This window comes from Narcine bancroftii, chromosome 10, assembly GCF_036971445.1.
Source record: "Narcine bancroftii isolate sNarBan1 chromosome 10, sNarBan1.hap1, whole genome shotgun sequence".
Taxonomy (NCBI): Eukaryota; Metazoa; Chordata; class Chondrichthyes; order Torpediniformes; family Narcinidae; genus Narcine; species Narcine bancroftii.
Genome location: NC_091478.1, coordinates 44,672,532 through 44,687,984, shown reverse-complemented (window position 1 = coordinate 44,687,984; position 15,453 = coordinate 44,672,532). Strand labels below are relative to the sequence as shown.

Here is a 15,453-nt window from a genome sequence, read left to right as displayed (position 1 = left end):
AGGCATCACAATGGTTATAGGGTATCAAAGGTTGCCGTTAAAGGTGCATCTAACACCAGGAAAACCTCAGGCATTTTTCTGGATTGTGTTTGGGCCAATTTCCTATTGACTGATCAATGAGTTGGAAATGACAGCCAGCGTGATCTGATGCGCGGATAGTTCCTCTGTGTGATTTACGCATCAAAATGGTGCAATGGATCTTATTTGTGTGCATTTCCCCAATCATTTCAAAATTCTAGGTATTTTCCACTCCCTTTCAATCCTTTTGTTTGGCCTTATTTTGAGTTGCCTCTCCTTATCCAATGGAGCAGCGGTAAATGCTGTGCAGTCGTTTCGAGGGAGGTTTTCCTAGCTTTTCAAGCACCATTTTTATTACAAAATTGTCTTGCGTGATATGGTGGATTTTGTGTACCTTTTGAGAATGTGGCATATGTCGATTGTAATCCCAGGTGATTGAACTCTGCATTGTGACAAGCGACGTTCAGTAAATAACTCGAGAGGCTGACACTGAGTCACTGATCTACAGGCTTCTATCGACAGAATCTCAGGGCTGTAAGTGACAATGGATAAGGGCCTCATCCTGTGCCATGACCTGGGCTTTCTGGGGAAGGGACAGGGTGATGGAGGCTTCATACAAGGTCAAAAAAGGGAGGGGCTGCAGGTACAGCGATAGGTCATCAGGAATACAATACAGTTCAACAGTTCACCACAACAGGCACATAGTCTGTCTCCCTGTTAAAACTGGGGAATACTTGTGGAAAATGCATGCACAGAATTTTTTTTAAAAAAAGGAAGTACAGGAATTGAGGAGAAGAAGGTTGACGGCAGTGAATAAAATGTGTAGCTCACATTGTATTCATGATTCGCAAGTGGCTGCTGAAATTGTAAATCGTGTGAGTTTTCTAATTGAGTGACAGTTTGCAAATTGCCTCAGGTGCCAATTATTTCAGATGTAATGAACTTTGCACCGATTCACATAGAAATTGTGTCTATGGATGCTTAGTCTCATAGAGTATGTACACATCGTTGCTCTGAAAGCCTGACAACTTTTGTTGAATAATTACAAGCTGACCCTTTGGTTTTAAATGACATCCATTATTAAGAGCCTAAAGTTTAAAATGAAATCATTCAAACGGTTTGGGCTGTTCATTTTACCACCCAGTTACAACTTTATTCTTGAAACACAGGAGAGACTTGGCACATTGACACAGCCGCTGAACAGTGTTAAAATGTCAGGACGGAATTTTTTGTGCAAATTCCATCCCCGTGATTTTTCCACTCGTACCCCTACACATTCTTACGGAGCGGCTGCAGTGCAAATTGACCGCAGCCCCTCTGTAAGAAGCAGGCCGAGTGAATATGACGATCACCCTTCGACGAACTCCCCGACACGGGAAGGCTGTGTAAAAGTTCCCCCATTTAAACGAGCACATCGGGAGGTAAATATGCTATTATTTTTCTTGGAATAATTCTGAAGTTTCTGTGTAAAAATGCCAACTGCAGATGCTGGAACCTGGAGCAAAAATCTTGATGAAAGATTCAGACCTAAAGAGATTACAATTCTTTTCCTCCCACTGATGCTGGTGAGTTCCTCAAGCAGATTGATTTCTTTTATTGCGCCAACTTTATTCTTAAATAGACTGGAAGGAATTTAATCAAAGTGCAAAATTATTAATTTCTCCTTACCAAAGTGGAAATAATTTGATCTGATTTTCAATTTGTAAATCGCATCTTGTACTGACAATTTTTTTTTTGCCTATATTGTGAAGAGGGCATCATTGAGATCATGCAATAAGACATCTATGGGGACCACTACCATTGGAGAACAGCATCAATCATCACCACCCAGCATGCTTTCCATTCTCACTGTTGCCATCAGGAAAGAGGTATAGGTTCCACAAGACTTGCACCACCAGGTTCAGGAACAGCTGCCTCCCCTCCACCATCAGACTCTATACTTTTCACTTAATTGATAGTTTTTATTCTTTGTGTATTGCACAGTCAGTTTGTTTATATTTGTTATCTGTTTACAGTTCTTTATTTGTTTACGTGTATATGCTGGATATGGTTTTCTTTTGCACTACCTATTAGTGGTAATTCTGCCGTGCCTGTAGAAAAAAGAATCTCAGGGTTGTAAGTGATGTCTTGTATGTGCTCTGACAGTAAATCCAAAATCTAAAATTTGAATTTAAGGTAGTCAGAACCTATTTTTAACACTACCCATTTCGGAAGGTAGTCTGACTTTGGAATATTCAGGAATATTCTGCATCGAACTGGGCCCTAGTTTATGTTCCTTTGCCATACCCCCAACCCTACTCTTCATCTCCCCCTAACAGCATAATCATTAACTCCTCTTTCCCTTGTGTGTTGTGTGACAAAGTATATAGAAATTTTTTGGGAGATAAATTGGGAAAGGTTTATTAGAGTAGGTCACATACAAACACTTTAAAACAGATCTTATTTGAAATACTGGAGCTCTGCCCCATGCCAGATAAATCAGCTCCATAACTTTTGCAAGAGCTTTGAAGAGTGCTCAAGAGACTTCACTAATGGATTGTTGTTTACAAAAGGAATCAGATGAAAGATCTTGTTGAATCCACAGATTGTCTGGAAGAGAACTTGTTGTTCTAAGAGGGTCATGTGGTTTTGCAAGCAGAGAGAATCAAATAGGCTTTCTCTCAGAGAGAGAGAGAGAGAGAGAGAGAGACACACACACACACACGCGCACACACACATACACACACACACACACACACACACACACACACACACACACACACACACACACACACACACACACACACACACACACACACACATCACTTTTGCAGTGTTTCTACCAGCAGAAGCAGCTGGGACTGGAACAGGACAAGCTGGCAAGCTTGTGGAAAGCCTTTTGGAAGACGGCCTGGTCAAAGCCCTTGTGGTTCATCCAAGAGGAGATGACTGGCTGCGTAATGTTTCATTTGGAATAAGACAGAGGTTATCATCTGGAGAACCCTAATGGGGCAAGTTTAGTCAGGAAGACACTGGAGTGGCTGATGGAAGTACCTCAATTGTGGATGTCCTGGAACAACAAATCTCTCTCTGAAAGCAGACAAGAACTTTCCTGAGTGGTACCCATTTACCTTTCAAGCACCAAAGCCTGGTGAACTTTATAAATGTTAAATTCTGTGCACAGTATAAGAATTGCCTGCAACCAGTGAACTTGGAGGCATGAGAAGTGAGATTTGACTGTGAACCAAAGAACTTTTCTGAACTTCCACACACATTATGTATACGTGCGCTTAGAATTAGAAGGGAGTTAAGTCAATAGCAATAAGTTAAAGTGTGATTCTGTTTGCATGTTTAAAGATAATTAAAAGCAACTTTTGTTTAAGTAACCATTTGTCTTGGTGAATATTTACTGCTGCTGGGTTTATGGGTCCTCTGGGCTCGTAACTGTTGCCCTAGTTCCCCCATCAAGGGGTCCCTTACTCTTCACTTCAAGGAAAGGAGTGAAGTTAAACATTCCGATTCTTCCATTCCTGAAGACACAACAGGAATGGTCAGTAAAGAGTGTGATATAGATGGATTAATTATTTGTACACAGGGGCTGCACTATTGCAGTGAGCCTGCTCCACCACTCAAATATCTCAGTGGCATTTAATTTAATTTAGACGTACAGCACGGTGTCAGGCCCTTCTAGCCCTTGAACCCATGCTGCCCAAATACCCCAATTAACCTACACCCCAGTGGAAGGAAACCAGAACACCTGGAGGAAATCCATGCAGACACAGGGAGAACATATAAACCCCTTAGAGGCGGCATTGAATTTGAATCTGGGTCGTTGGTTGCTCCAACCACTACACTAACCATGCCACCCCTTGCTTGCCTTCTCTCCTATATCCCTTACTGCTTCTTATGCCTGGAAATATATCTTTTCTTCTTTGGCTTGGCTTCGCGGACGAAGATTTATGGAGGGGGTAAAAAGTCCACGTCAGCTGCAGGCTCGTTTGTGGCTGACCAGTCCGATGCGGGACAGGCAGACACGATTGCAGCGGTTGCAAGGGAAAATTGGTTGGTTGGGGTTGGGTGTTGGGTTTTTCCTCCTTTGCCTTTTGTCAGTGAGGTGGGCTCTGCGGTCTTCTTCAAAGGAGGCTGCTGCCCGCCAAACTGTGAGGCGCCAAGATGCACGGTTTGAGGCGTTATCAGCCCACTGGCGGTGGTCAATGTGGCAGGCACCAAGAGATTTCTTTAGGCAGTCCTTGTACCTTTTCTTTGGTGCACCTCTGTCACGGTGGCCAGTGGAGAGCTCGCCATATAATACGATCTTGGGAAGGCGATGGTCCTCCATTCTGGAGACGTGACCCATCCAGCGCAGCTGGATCTTCAGCAGCGTGGACTCGATGCTGTCGACCTCTGCCATCTCGAGTACCTCGACGTTAGGGGTGTGAGCGCTCCAATGGATGTTGAGGATGGAGCGGAGACAACGCTGGTGGAAGCGTTCTAGGAGCCGTAGGTGGTGCCGGTAGAGGACCCATGATTCGGAGCCGAACAGGAGTGTGGGTATGACAACGGCTCTGTATACGCTTATCTTTGTGAGGTTTTTCAGTTGGTTGTTTTTCCAGACTCTTTTGTGTAGTCTTCCAAAGGCGCTATTTGCCTTGGCGAGTCTGTTGTCTATCTCATTGTCGATCCTTGCATCTGATGAAATGGTGCAGCCGAGATAGGTAAACTGGTTGACCGTTTTGAGTTTTGTGTGCCCGATGGAGATGTGGGGGGGCTGGTAGTCATGGTGGGGAGCTGGCTGATGGAGGACCTCAGTTTTCTTCAGGCTGACTTCCAGGCCAAACATTTTGGCAGTTTCCGCAAAGCAGGACGTCAAGCGCTGAAGAGCTGGCTCTGAATGGGCAACTAAAGCGGCATCATCTGCAAAGAGTAGTTCACGGACAAGTTTCTCTTGTGTCTTGGTGTGAGCTTGCAGGCGCCTCAGATTGAAGAGACTGCCATCCGTGCGGTACCGGATGTAAACAGCGTCTTCATTGTTGGGGTCTTTCATGGCTTGGTTCAGCATCATGCTGAAGAAGATTGAAAAGAGGGTTGGTGCGAGAACACAGCCTTGCTTCACGCCATTGTTAATGGAGAAGGGTTCAGAGAGCTCATTGCTCTATCTGACCCGACCTTGTTGGTTTTCGTGCAGTTGGATAATCATGTTGAGGAACTTTGGGGGACATCCGATGCGCTCTAGTATTTGCCAAAGCCCTTTCCTGCTCACGGTGTCGAAGGCTTTGGTGAGGTCAACAAAGGTGATGTAGAGTCCTTTGTTTTGTTCTCTACACTTTTCTTGGAGCTGTCTGAGGGCAAAGACCATGTCAGTGGTTCCTCTGTTAGCGCGAAAGCCGCACTGTGATTCTGGGAGAATATTCTCAGCGACACTAGGTATTATTCTATTTAGTAGAATCCTAGCGAAGATTTTGCCTGCAATGGAGAGCAACGTGATTCCCCTGTAGTTTGAGCAGTCTGATTTCTCGCCTTTGTTTTTGTACAGGGTGATGATGGTGGCATCACGAAGATCCTGAGGCAGTTTACCTTGGTCCCAACAAAGCTTGAAAAACTCATGCAGTTTGGCATGCAGAGTTTTGCCGCCAGCCTTCCAGACTTCTGGGGGGATTCCATCCATACCTGCTGCTTTGCCACTTTTCAGTTGTTCGATTGCCTTATATGTCTCATCCAGGGTGGGAACCTCATCCAGCTCTAGCCTTAGGGGCTGTTGAGGGAGCTGGAGCAGGGCGGAATCTTGGACTGAGCGGTTGGTACTGAAAAGAGATTGGAAGTGTTCTGACCATCGGTTGAGGATGGAGATCTTGTCGCTGAGGAGGACTTTGCCGTCTGAGCTGCGCAGCGGGCTTTGGACTTGGGGTGAGGGGCCGTACACAGCCTTTAGAGCCTCGTAGAAACCCCTGAAGTCGCCAATGTCCGCGCTGAGCTGTGTTCGTTTGGCGAGGCTAGTCCACCACTCATTTTGGATCTCCCGGAGTTTGCGCTGAAGATGGCTGCATGCGCGACGGAAGGCTTGTTTCTTCTCTGGACAGGACGGCTTTGTAAGGTGAGCCTGGTGGGCAGCTCGCTTCTTTGCCAGCAGCTCCTGGATTTCCTGGCTGTTTTCGTCAAACCAGTCCTTGTTTTTCCTGGAGGAGAAGCCCAGTACCTCTTCAGTGGATTGCAGTATATATCACTTCCTAATATACATCCAGCACTTTATTCTCCTCAACCTTCCACACTGAAAAGTTCTTACCTTCTGAATGAAGACATTTCTCCTTGTCTTAATCGTAAATTATTTACCCCAAATTCTGAGACTGACTTTTGACCCAGCCAGGGGAATATTCTGCCTAAATTCAGTTTGTTGAGCCTTTAAGAATTTTATATTTTTCAATAAGCTCTCCTTTCATTCTTTGGAGCTCCGGTGAATACAGCCTGACCAATTCAATCTGTCTTTGTAAGATGATCGTCGAGCCAGGCTGCTGAACCTTTATTACACTCCCTCGGTGAATAATATATTCTTCCTCTGGCAAAGATATCAAAACTACAAATTATATTCCAGTTGTGGTCTCACCAAGCTCCTATAATATTCCCGCTTCATAGCTTTTTTTCTCCTCTTCCAGCTGGTTTCCCCTGTTAGTCTGCGTTTGTTGTCTCCTTGCCCTTCCTCCCTTCTCTCCTCTTCCCCCATCCCCCCACCCGCTTTCAGGTGCTGCCTGCTTTTCTCTTATCCCCGAAGAAGGGCTCAGGCTCAAACTATTGGCTCCCCTTTACCTCGTATGGATGCAGCGTGGCCTGTTGAATTTCCCCAGTATGTTGGGGTATTGCTCGGCCCTGGCATCTGCAGATTATTTTTGTTCAACTTGGTGCAATACCTGAGCCTGCAAAAGGATAATTTATTCCAACAGCCAGTTTTCAATCTATTCTAACTCATTTCTTCCAACACATTGGGCTCTCAATGTATGTGCCACCCTCTTACATGCCACCTTGTCAAATACCTTTTCGAAATCTAACTACAGATTCCCTTCCATCAACTCTCCCTGCCATTTTATCAAGGAATTCGAGAAAATTTGTGAAATTTGACTTACTTTTCAGAAAAAGCTGCATCCACTTCAGCTTTACCACACATCCACTGGTACCTCCTTACTGACTCTGCCTGTCCATCTTCAAAACCTCCCGCAGATTTCTCAAAGGCATTTTCCCTTCCAGAAGATCTTTCATCTGTTGTCATTTGTAAACAACAACCCATTAGTGAAGTCTCTTGAGCACTCTCCAAAGCTCTTGCAAAAGCTGTGGAGCCAATTTGTCTAGTATGGGGCTGAGTTCCAGTATTTCAAATAAGATCTGCTTTATAAGTGTTTGTATGTGACCTACTCTAACAAACCTCTCCTAATGCAGTTGTTATTTCCAAAGTGACCTGAATTGGTGTTTTTTTTAAAATCATTGATTCTTTTTATTCGCCCTCCTCCCAAAAAATTGATGTAAGGTGAACCAGACTATTGGAATCTTTTTCCGTGTGGAAAAGCTTTTGATTAATTGCTCTAACATTTTTCTATTCTCCATAATTTCTGGCTTTAAAGGCCCTGCAGTTGTTTTCATCACTGTATTTTTCTCTATCACAGCTATCGAAGCTATGACTGATTATTTCCTTGCACGTTCACTCCCATACAATATTTTGTGTCTCCTAATCAATCACTTGATCCATTTTTGCTGAATGTTAAACTGCTCCTAGTTCGTTTACTGTCGATATCCTTATCATCCTTTGCTACCCCTGCTCAGGTCAGGTTACAAAGCCACAACAACGCTTTGCCAAATGGAGAGACCCCAATCTTAGCTTGCGCACAGGGTGTCCCAGCAAAGGGCACCCACCCACTTCCAGTCACACAGTAAAACCACTTGTGTATCCCTTCGGCTTCTCGTCACTTTCCTCTGGGAAATTGCACTATGCACCAAGCGGGTCTTGTCATGTAGAGTTCGGAGTGATTAGCAAAGGACAGTGTGTTTTTTAAATGTGCTGAACCTACCACTTAGAAATAATTTGGGGAAAAAGTGAAAGCTCAATAACATTAAAAGAAAGTTGTATATAAGAGGATCTCATTCTATTTTGTTCAGCTAATTATCTTTTGTAGTCCACTTATTAGTTCTTTCACAGCATAATGTAATAAAAATAGATGTGTAAAAATGTGTTTTTAAAATGAGCCCAGTGAAAATAATGACTAAAATGATAACTTAGACTTTTCAAGCTAACAGCAGAGGTGAAGGTTATAATTTTCTCTGTGAGCAGAATCCATGTCCCTGTAATCAGTGTTTTCATCTCAATATTTCCATCAAATTCATCCCCTCCCTCTCCACCCCCCCAATATTTCCATGAAATTCATCCCCTCCCTCTCCACTCCCTCCAATATTTCATGAAATTCATCCCCTCCCTCTCTACCCCCCCCAATATTTCCATGAAATTTATCCTCTCCCTCTCCACCCCCTCCAATATTTTCATGAAATTCATCCACCCCCCACCCTCCCAACTGCTTTCTTTAAATGACAGCGGCTTTCTGTGGATTCAGATGTTATCCTTCCACTGACCCAAAACTATTCAGACAGAGCCAAAACATTGCCCCTACTGTGCCTGGATTCCACTCCAGCCATCACCGCTGGGAATGGAAAGTGGCTGCCTGCATTTTGCTCATACCTTGGTGAAGGGTGACACGGTTGGCGCAACACCTCTACAGTGCCAGTGATCAGGACTTGGGTTCAAATCCCTCACTATCTGTAATGAGTTTGTACAATCTCCCCGTGTCTGTGTGGGTTTTCCTAAAGGCTCCAGTTTCCTCCCACTGTTTGAAATGTACTGGGGGTGTAGGTTAATCGGGTGTAAAACAGACTCGTGGGCCGAAATGCCCTGTTACCATGCTGTATGTCTGTATGTATGTAAGGGCTCAAGTTCGAAGCATTGGCCTCCTTTGGATGCTATTCAACCTGTTGAGTTTCACCAGCACTTTTGTGTTTTTCCTTTGAATGGAACATTTGTCCTTTATCACCTGTTAACAGCATGAAACAAATTTTATATGAAAGTGAAATAAAAACCTTGTGGGTTTCACCATTTCAAGATGTACCAAAAACAGTTATAGGCAACTAAATAATTGGTGAAGTACCATCCCTATTATAGGGTCACAGCCAGTTTGTGCATCGCAAATTCCCACAAACAACAATGTGATCTGATCTGCTATAATGGTCAGGTCCAACCACTGGTTGGACCTGTCGGGGTCACCAATGTAGCATTGGAATTTGGAGAAGAATAACACGCACAGCCTTGCAGTTGAGACTGGTTTATTGCACTGGCTGTCATTTTTATATGGTCCACAGGCTCTGACATCAGGAGCGCTGGCCTGGGCTTGGTCGGCATTCCCAAGACAGTTCCCCATCTTCCTGCCATGCTGGACGATGGCCAGTGTCATCCCCAGGTCCGCGCGGTCACCGCATTCGTTGGCTATTTTATGGGCCGGTCCGTGTCTCTGTGTGCCTGCTGTTACAGGGGAATATTTATTCTCCAGAACAGTAAGAGAACTCTCCTATAGTTTGATTAGTGCGACAAGATTTTTGCTTTCTTCTGAGGAAGCAGACAGTTGTTTGGATCATGTTTCTCTCTCTGATCTTGCAACATTTGGCGGACTGTGGTCAGGATCCTAGAACAGGATTTCATTGTCAGAAAAACACCAAAATGTTGGAGAAACTAAGCAAGTCACACAGCATCTAAGGAAGTAAATAGGAACTGCTCCTTTCTCTATTCCCCCCACCTCTCCCTACTCCTCACCCCTCATCCACTACTTTGTGTTTCCCCTTTCTCCCCACACTCTAAAACTTTACTTCCTTTAGATACAACATGACTTGCTGAGCATTTCCCGCACTTTTCTGTATTGTACTACAATCCCAGTACCTGCAGACTTTCCTGGTTAACTTCATTGCCAGTATCTTTGTCAAACATGTCAGGGAATTGTTGGTTATTCAAAGAAGCAAGGTGGTTTAATGAATAAAAGAGTGAGAAAGGAACTGTTCACTCTAATCATCCGAGGTTCGCATATTTATGAAAATGTAATGGCTCACCGGAGGCTTAATCGTACCGGCTTGGGAGGTTTCGAGTGGCGTCTTGATGTCACAATGCGATGATCTCATTTGGAACATGTGACTGAGTAAAAGACTTTCACTGAACTTCGACTTGACTATGTCTGATGGTTTTCTCATTCTTTATTTTGCACTGTCCTCCATCAGCCAGCTCCCCACCATGACTACCAGCCCCCCCACATCTCCATCGGGCACACAAAACTCAAAACGGTCAACCAGTTTACCTATCTCGGCTGCACCATTTCATCAGATGCAAGGATCGACAATGAGATAGACAACAGACTCGCCAGGGCAAATAGCGCCTTTGGAAGACTACACAAAAGAGTCTGGAAAAACAACCAACTGAAAAACCTCACAAAGATAAGCGTATACAGAGCCGTTGTCATACCCACACTCCTGTTCGGCTCCGAATCATGGGTCCTCTACCGGCACCACCTACGGCTCCTAGAACGCTTCCACCAGCGTTGTCTCCGCTCCATCCTCAACATCCATTGGAGCGCTTACATCCCTAACGTCGAAGTACTCGAGATGGCAGAGGTCGACAGCATCGAGTCCACGCTGCTGAAGATCCAGCTGCGCTGGATGGGTCACGTCTCCAGAATGGAGGACCATCGCCTTCCCAAGATCGTGTTATATGGCGAGCTCTCCACTGGCCACCGTGACAGAGGTGCACCAAAGAAAAGGTACAAGGACTGCCTAAAGAAATCTCTTGGTGCCTGCCACATTGACCACCGCCAGTGGGCTGATAACGCCTCAAACCGTGCATCTTGGCGCCTCACAGTTTGGCGGGCAGCAACCTCCTTTGAAGAAGACCGCAGAGCCCACCTCACTGACAAAAGGCAAAGGAGGAAAAACCCAACACCCTACCCCAACCAACCAATTTTCCCCTGCAACCGCTGCAATCGTGTCTGCCTGTCCTGCATCGGACTTGTCAGCCACAAACGAGCCTGCAGCTGACGTGGACTTTTTACCCCCTCCATAAATCTTCGTCCGCGAAGCCAAGCCAAAGAAGATTTTGCACTGTGACACAGTTGCTACAAAACTATACTTGTATATATGAATGCAGTCCTGCATATGTATTGTTTGTTAGTATGTGTGTTATGTCTGATTGTGTGTCAGTGTGTTTTGCACTGAGGTCCGGAGAACATTGCTTTGTCAGAATTTACTCGTGGAAAACCTGACTTGACTTGAAAAGAGAAGCATCCTACATTCTTTTAGAAGGGTTCTCCAAAGAGACTGACAAATTCAGGAATATTCCATATGAAACATTTATGTAACAAAGAAAAGTAGTTAATCACACGAGGTATCATTCTGAATATAATACAGCCATAAAGCAGCAATGATTGTTCACAAGAAATATCAATGTATGACATTCATTTTATATTCATTTTTAATATTGAAAAATAAAGAGAAAAATAACATCCAAAAGAAATAAATAATCTAACATCCGATCTTTACTTTGACACATCCACTTGTGTTGATGAGCTGGCCTTCCAGAACTGATCCCAACCATGTTCCTGCTCTGAAGTATTCTTCAGTGCCTCCACACTCATTTCTATTAAGCAGGCTCTTTGGTGCAGTGACCATTCAAGAGGCAAGGTTGCTTCATCAACTGCTTCTGGTGGCTGGATGACATCAGAAAATAAAGTAGGCTGGCAGACCAGATAAGGTGTTTAAGCTTTTATTCTATAGCAGTTACATATACTTGATATCTTCCAAAGATGGTAGTGTGACACCTGGTAACAAAGTATGGAAGAAGATGAGTTTAGATGATTTTAGGAATGTGTTGCTTGCATCTTTATACTGTAAAACAGCATGTTTTAAGTAAATTTTAAGTAAAACTAACCACAAATGGTACTTTAAATGACTGTTTTGAGAGGAGTTGTTTTTTCAACGTTTGACAGGATGAAGGAAAAATATCAAATCCCTAACAGTACTCTTTTGCGTTATTATCAACTTAAATCTATGTTGCATGATTGCTTAGGGAGACATTTGGATTTGCCTAAACAAACAACGTTTGAAGTATTGATCCGAGATAGAGGAAAGAAAGGATTTATTTCGGAAATGTATAAATTGCTGCAACAAAAGATTGAATTGCCTAAATCGAGACTTAAATGGGAGAAAGATTTGGGAGTTCAATTCGATGTGGATTATTGAAAGAAGATTAATAGAGATGCTATGACAAAATTAGTCAATGTTAGGTATAGATTGGTAACTTATAATTTTATGCACCAATTATATTTAACTCCAGAACGTTTGAAACGATATAAACTGAGTACTTTGGATTTGTGTTTTCAATGTAATGAGCAGAAGGGTACATTTTTGCTTTCAGTTTGGTCTTGTGAGAAAGTTAAGGGTTTTAGGACTAGATTAAGAGACTGCAAGAAATCCTGAAAATAATATTTTCTCTAGACCCAAAGATATTTTTTTAATTGGGGTTTCAAAATAAATTGATGAAGACTGTGTGGTGGATATGGTGTAGCTAACATTTGACAAGGTTTCTCATGGTAGGCTCATCCAGAAAGTTGTGAGGTTTGAAATCCATGAAATCTTAGTTGCATGAATTAAAAATCGGCTTGTTTACACAAGGCAAGGACTCTTCCTCGAGGCCCATGACTAGAGAAGTTCCATAGGGGTGTTCTAGAACCCCTGCTCTTGGTAACTTTTGTGATTGACTCAAAGAAGTTGAAGGATTGGTTATTAAGTTTGAGATGACATGTGTTGTGGTTGGTGGAGAAAGTTGTCGCACGTTACAACGGGATATAGATGGATGCAGAGTTGGGCAGAGAAGCAGCAGATGGAGTTTAATCTGACAATGTGTGAAGTGATAAACTTTGGAAGATTGAACTTGAAGGCACAGTACAAGTTAATGGCAGAATTCTCAGCAGTGTAGAGGATAGAGCGACCTTGGGGTTCAAGTACATAGATCCCTTAAATTTGCCACGCAAATTGATAGGGTTCTTAAGAAGGTGTATGGTGTTATTAGTGAGGGAATTGAGTTTAAGAGCCATGAGGTAATGTTGCAGCTGTATAAAACTCTGGTAGACCACTCTGATCACCTCATTATAAGAAAGATATGGAATCTTTAGAGAGGGTGCAGAGGAGATTTATCAGAATGCTGCCTGGATTGGAGTCTTTTGAAGAAGGCTGAGTGTGATAGGGCTTTTCCTTTGGAGTGATGGAGAATAAAAGGCAACATAATAGAAACGTATAAGGTTAAGAAGGACATAGATAGGGTAAACAGCCACCATCCTTTTCCTTGGGTGGCAATGTCCTATACCAGAGGGTGTCTATTTCAGGTGAGTGGAGGAAACATTAAAGGAGATGTCATAGGCAGGTATTTTTGCAAAATGAATGGTGGGTGCCTGGAGTACATGGTGATAGAGGCTGGTACAACAGGGACATTTAATAGAGATAGGCACATAGATATTTAGGAGGGTTGTGAGCTGTGACAGAGGGAAGAGTTGGATAGATGTGGTGTAGGTTTGCATAGGAGATTTACTAGAATGCTGCCTGGATTGGAGTCTTTTATTGGAGTATGATATTGTGGGTCAAACGACTTGTACTCTGTAGTACTGTTCTATGTTCTAGATTACAGAACTTTGCAACTATGGAACACATTTAAGCGTGGTCTCACCATTTTCTTGTATAGTCATAACATGATGTTTCAAATCTTGGATTCGGTGTCCTGACTGATGAACACCAATGTGTAAAATGCCCACACCATCCTGTTAAACTGAACTCTGTGCTTGTACCTTTCAGTCTCTCTATTCTACAATACTATCCAGGCAACTCCCATTGACTCTGTAAGTCCCCATCTGGCGAAGCTGCCAAAGTGCAAAACCTCATACTAGTTCAAGTTAAATACCATCTGCCATTCCTTGGCCCATTTTCCCAATTGATCTCAGTCCTGTGGTAATCTTGGATACCTTTGAGACTCTCCACAATCCACCAGTTTTGGTGTCATTCGTGAATGAATGAGGTGTGCCAACTGCATTCTCAACCAAATTAATAATAAAAAAGTTAATTCAATAGTTTCAAGCCAATACAACAAACCACTGATGTACACCAAGACTACAGTTAAACCACCTTGGAGATGCTCTCTTAAAAATGAAGAACCCAATAAATCAAGAGAGATTTGACAGAAATCATAGCAGTGGAGCAAGAAGATGTCATGTTGAAAGTCAAATGATGTTGTCAGTTTCACTGCAGCTCTCTGATATGAATGTCTTTGTCTGAGATCCTGGGAGATCATCTCCATGTGAAGGCCAAATTCTTGTTTTTGTTTTCTCTGCAGAGACAGATCTCAGTGATCTAGGTTGGAATCTGGAGCTGTCTGTAGTGAGTTTGTACATTCTCCCCGTGACCTTCTGACCCATGAGCCCGTGCCAGTCAATTTTTTTCTTTGGCTTGGCTTCGCGGACGAAGATTTATGGAGGGGGTAAAAAGTCCACGTCAGCTGCAGGCTCGTTTGTGGCTGACCAGTCCGATGCGGGACAGGCAGACACGATTGCAGCGGTTGCAAGGGAAAATTGGTTGGTTGGGGTTGGGTGTTGGGTTTTTCCTCCTTTGCCTTTTGTCAGTGAGGTGGGCTCTGCGGTCTTCTTCAAAGGAGGCTGCTGCCCGCCAAACTGTGTGGCGCCAAGATGCACGGTTTGAGGCGTTATCAGCCCACTGGCGGTGGTCAATGTGGCAGGCACCAAGAGATTTCTTTAGGCAGTCCTTGTACCTTTTCTTTGGTGCACCTCTGTCACGGTGGCCAGTGGAGAGCTCGCCATATAATACGATCTTGGGAAGGCGATGGTCCTCCATTCTGGAGACGTGACCCATCCAGCGCAGCTGGATCTTCAGCAGCGTGGACTCGATGCTGTCGACCTCTGCCATCTCGAGTACCTCGACGTTAGGGGTGTGAGCGCTCCAATGGATGTTGAGGATGGAGCGGAGACAACGCTGGTGGAAGCGTTCTAGGAGCCGTAGGTGGTGCCGGTAGAGGACCCATGATTCGGAGCCGAACAGGAGTGTGGGTATGACAACGGCTCTGTATACCCAATTAACCTGCAACCCCTGTACGTTTTGAAGGGTGGGAGGAAACTGGAGCACCAGGAGGAAACTCACATAGGCACAGAGAGAATGTACAATATCCTTACAGATAGTGCCAGATTCAAACGTGGTACCCTGGCACGGTAATAGCGTTGGGCTGCTAAAAGTACATGGTTTATAGGTTATTTGGTGTAGTGGGGCAGCAGAGGCTTATTAGAAAAACACAGGAATGCTGGAGGAGCTCAGCAGGTCTCACAACGTCCATAGGAAGTGAAG

The 15,453-nt window shown here is 44.0% G+C and overlaps 1 protein-coding gene and 1 long non-coding RNA gene across 17 annotated transcripts in view; one reads left to right on the top strand and one right to left on the bottom strand.

The window, feature by feature from the left end:
- The window catches only part of LOC138744504 (catenin alpha-3-like), a 1,801,283-nt gene that overhangs the window by 242,669 nt on the left and 1,543,161 nt on the right, over positions 1-15,453 (top strand). The gene's annotated exons all lie outside the window — the stretch shown is intronic.
- The window catches only part of LOC138744509 (uncharacterized), a 74,682-nt gene continuing 68,588 nt past the window's right edge, over positions 9,360-15,453 (bottom strand). Inside the window, exon 3 of one of the 2 annotated variants that reach the window (XR_011345585.1) lies at positions 9,360-9,701. This is a non-coding gene — a long non-coding RNA (uncharacterized lncRNA). Of the gene's footprint in view, positions 9,702-11,566; positions 11,874-15,453 lie in introns of those variants that run through there. The other variant, XR_011345584.1, reaches the window with a different exon arrangement.